The sequence below is a fragment of the Pinus tabuliformis genome, chromosome 8 (genome assembly GCF_031772625.1).
Source record: "Pinus tabuliformis cultivar Carrire ecotype Pingquan chromosome 8, CPIR1, whole genome shotgun sequence".
NCBI classification, from domain to species: Eukaryota; Viridiplantae; Streptophyta; class Pinopsida; order Pinales; family Pinaceae; genus Pinus; species Pinus tabuliformis.
Window position 1 is genome coordinate 321,648,757 of NC_142294.1, and position 4,655 is coordinate 321,653,411.

General features: G+C 40.1%; 2 pseudogenes across 1 annotated transcript; one reads left to right on the plus strand and one right to left on the minus strand.

Annotated features, from left to right (window-relative positions):
• Nucleotides 1-906: 906 nt before the first annotated feature.
• Nucleotides 907-2,265, minus strand: LOC149235441 (transcription factor MYB102-like; annotated as a pseudogene). Its single transcript, XR_016246168.1, has 2 exons — nucleotides 2,017-2,265; nucleotides 907-1,922 (listed from the first exon to the last, which is right to left on the minus strand). The product of XR_016246168.1 is annotated as a transcription factor MYB102-like (transcript).
• Nucleotides 2,266-2,270: 5 nt separating this feature from the next.
• On the plus strand, nucleotides 2,271-3,282 carry LOC149235442 (enoyl-CoA delta isomerase 1, peroxisomal pseudogene; annotated as a pseudogene).
• Nucleotides 3,283-4,655: the final 1,373 nt, after the last annotated feature.

The following is a 4,655-nucleotide window of genomic DNA, read 5'->3' on the forward strand; positions in this document are numbered from 1 at the left end:
CTAGAGGAGATTCAAAGAACATCCGTAGCAAGCACCATGTGATTAGATATTTTTGGATTTATATTTATTCCTTTGCCACGACAAGGAATAGACATTTTGTCCCTCATAAGTCGGCCACCTCAGAAGTTCCATGATACAGTTAGGGCATGTCATCTCAGTGAGAAGTCTGAGGCGAATTAAATAAAAGAATGGTATCTGACCCTGGTAGCAATTTAACAAGGTATCCATGACTCGACGTCTTGCAGAGTGAATGAGAAGGCTGTTGACTGGAGTTGAATTATTTGACAGTTATGATAACAATTTCATTGGTTTGATTAAAACATGTTGAGTGAAAATGCTTGCTCCTTGTCTTAAGAATGAAGCTTATCTTTACGTTTTGAACAATGCAAGGTGGGTGGAGGGAATTCATATCTCTAGTTTTGCAGACCACTTGGGCTTTTGATTGAGGGAAGTATGGAAGTCGTTTGCTATATAAATTAAAGTCTGCTCCTCATTTTTGCAGACAGCCTTGAAATCTAGATCAGAACATACCCTGTTCACTTCATCTCTGAAATGGTTAAATTTCAAAGGCAACATATATAATACACATAACACAAGAGAACTAAAAGGATAATGAGAGGAAATAACAAGTTTCTCTATATAATACACATAACAAGAGAACTAAAAGGATAATGAGGGGAAATAACATAACAAGAGAACTAAAAGGATAATGAGGGGAAATAACAAGTTTTTCTCTAGACAAGACTTCATATTTGTTCTTGAGTTTCAAATAATGAAATCTAATGCTTCATAAAAGGTTTTAAAGCAACACACATTGGATTCCAAAAGTAATATATCACATAATACATCCCACCATGCTAACAAAAAACCCAAACCCAAAACCTGAGGTGATAATAACAGGGATAATAACATGCTTTCTCTGGACAATAATTCATTAATCAGTAAATTTCAGGCTATTTCATATAATTACAAAACCAAATTAATCAGTAAATTTCAAACAATCCAATTTAATTACAAAACCATTTATATGGTTTCTATGAAATCCAACAATTCAAACAGAGTTGAGATTTCACAGACATTCAGGTCTAAACTGACATAGAATATAAATTATTCCAGCATGGCACATAGCTTGTTGCAGAAGGCCCAAATAGCTTGTTTTACTAGCTCAGTCCTCATTCTCCAGTGGACTATAACTCCTAGTGAACCTCCCAAGGCTGACAAATTGCACTGGTCTAACTTGGTTCCCGACCTCGAATCCTGGAACTTGTCCCATTTCCGTGTCATTTTCATACAATCAAAAAGCCCAGAACAGAGCTCAACCCGGGAATCTTTGATTCCTCTCTATCGGATTCGAACCCTGGACTGGCTCTCCGCAATCGGCTGAATAAATCCGAGCTCGCATTAACGTTTCTCAACTGGGCAAACCAGAGGACCCTGGCCCTGAGCTTGGACTCGCGCGCCAGCCTTGATTCGGTTTCAGGCGCGCGCTCTCCCACTGCGCCATATGGCTCAGACTCGAGAACCCATTGGACGACTGAACACCAGGTGCCATAATCGATTCGGCTTTGGGCTTGTGCGTCACGGGGTCGATTCCCATCTGCAGCAAGCGCGTCTTCAGGTGGGTATTTCAGTAGTTCTTGATTTCGTTGTCGGTTCGCTTGGGAAGGTGAGTAGCAATGGCGGACCACATGTCACATCATAATCAAGATCAGCTCTCAGTGCACAGGTGACAGAATCAAGATACAAAAAAAACTAATTCATTCAACGTTGTTTTGTTTGTCAGGCCAACTACCCTGTTTCCCAGTAGCGCATGAAGTTGAATAATAATCTGCTCTTCCTGCACAGTGAACTTCCCCCGCTTGATATTGGCCTTAGATAGTAAGCCCAACGCAATCTCCAGCTCTTCCCGCATCTCAGCAACCCTGCATAAAAATCACCCCATGAAAACTACCCAAAAAAACAAAATTACAGAGAATTTCTTGCAAGTTCTAGCACTAAATATAAATTCCTAATCACCAGATTCTTGCGGCAGAGCCCCCCAGCTACCATGACCGTGCTCCTGTATGTAAGTAACGAGTTTCTGATCTTCTTCGGGCGTCCACGGGCTCTTCTTGAGCCCAACCCTATCGCAGGTGAAAGTGAATATGGTGAATTAACTTCCCGGCAAGATGCGATGGAAATCGGAAAATCGAAATCTCTGTCAGGGACCTGTCAGTGGTTCACATTAATGCGGAGGGTGGCGGAGCTGGGCAGAGGCCGCGGAGGGTGGCGGAGGGCGGAGGAATTGCCGGCGGCCGGAGCCGGAGGTTTTTCCGGGCGATGACGGTAAACGGGCCATTCCTCCGCCTGGGTAGACTACTCCGAGAGGAAGGGTGTACATCCTCACTCTGTTGGGAGAGGGAGATCACAGGTTCAGCCCCTCCACCATGGACGCTATTTCTGCTGCACTGCAAGAGGTCCAAGATTCCCCAGACGCAGGGGCCCTCGTGACCACAAACCAGGGCAGATACTTTTCAAACGGCCTCGACCTTCAATGGATCTCTCAGAATCCAGATGTCCACTCGAGCACACACCGGATCAAGTTTGAAACCCTGCTAGCCTCCTTCATGAGGCTCAGGGTGCCCACCATCGCCGCAATCTGTGGGCACGCTGCGGCCGGGGGTTTCATGCTGGCCCTGGCGCATGACTACAGGTTCATGAGAGGAGACCGATCTGTGCTCTACATGAGCGAGCTCGACATCGGTTTGAAGTTTTCGAAGGGTTTCATGGCTCTCATACGGAGCAAGATCATGCCCGGAACCCTAAGGGATGTGGTGTTGGGCGCCCGCAAGTTTAGTGCTCAGATGGCTCTGGAAGGCGGGATCGTGGATTCTGTTTACGCGGACTCGCCTCAGACGTTGGAGGCCGCCATTAAAGAAGCTCAGAAATTGGCAGGAAGAGGTTGGAAGAAGGAGATTTACAGTGAACTCAGGTTGGGGGCTTTCCCTGGCCTCCTTGAAGAGCTCGACGCCCATGAGGATCCCTATAATTTCCCCCTTTCTTCCAAGCTTTGATGATGGGGGTTTTGGTTTCCGTTTGTATATGTAGCGTCAGAGGTTCGAATCCCACATTAACCATGGGGTTTGAGTTTGATTGCTGACAGTACGAACCTTTGGTCTTAATAATTTGGGGGTTTATTGCTGACAGGTATGCAGTGATGCACTAGCGTCTGCATAACCTCTATTTATATTTATACGGATTGCTGGACAGCGACAATTTTATGAAAATACAGTGACATCATTAATAGGCTTTGGTTCTGTTTATATTCCATTTACAAATGAAATGAATTGAACTTGTCATATTTTCATAGCGTAGTCTAACATTCACGGATTCGATTCAATGTTTGACAGTTATCTTTTTACTTTACAGAATCCAGTGAGTTTATTCCTAATTCAATTATAAATTACTTTAATGGTAAATTTCCTTTGTAATAAAAGAATTTAGAAAACTGAATTTGGTGGTTGCTGTTTTTTTGGTTTTTTTAATCAAGTGGAGAATCGTGCCTGGAGCAGCTAGTAGCTTTTAGGGATACATAGTTTTGCTAGAGATTGGATCACAGGACCTGTAAAGATCAAATCTCTCCACCTAATAATTGACCATATCCTCATGACTAAAAAAAATGGCTGATATAAGTGGCTAGCATTAAATCGTAAGAGGATTAAAAGCTGCATTTAATTTGGTAGGGTTATTTATTTGGATTATCTTATGGAATTTAGATTTAGTTTCACAAGGAATTATGAAACAATGAAACAGCTGAATAGTACAAATGGAATTACGTAAGTGAAGATTTAGTTTCATAAGGATCTATTTAACAATAAAATGGAAGGACTGCAACTTATTGATTAAATTTGAAGAGTTGGTTTTAATTTCAATTAGAAGGACATATATTCATGTAGTCTTTCCCTAATAAAAAGCTTGAAAAAACCATTTCAATTGACAAAAGTCATTATTTCTATATTTCATTTTCAATCAAATTTGTTTCTATTAAATAAATTAAATTTCTAAAATTAAATGGCAGGTAGAAAATATCATATTATGACAACATCAAATAGATAATATGGTCAATTCTAAAAACACACATTCACATAATAATGAACTATATAAATTGTGTTAATTATTTTCAAATGAAATAGTACATTTTGTCCCCAAACACAAAGGTGTACTTGAGTGGTTTCTCTTATCATATTCCATGTATCTCAAATTATACAGATTTAATAACTCATATTATATGACTATAAGAACTTAAATTATACAAAAGTCTATATATTTAATATTCAAATAGCATAAATAGAAGACTCTCGTCATCAAACTTTTCTGTTTTGCTATTTTTTAATTTTTTCCTTAATCTTTTATCTCTAACTAGTGGAAATAGAAGGCTCCCATTTATCAGAATCTTGCATTTCTCTATTTAATAGAATGACAATTTGTAGAAGCCATGTGGATCTATAATTTAGAGCAACATGAAAAGATCTACAAAAAACGTAAGAATAGAAGAGAACCTAGTCAGACTGTAAATGGAATTGAACCAATATTTTCCAAGCAGATGGAAAGTGAAATATAGACCAATGCCAATACGGTACTTCTTTATCATTACATTTATGAAGTGTTACGCTGTG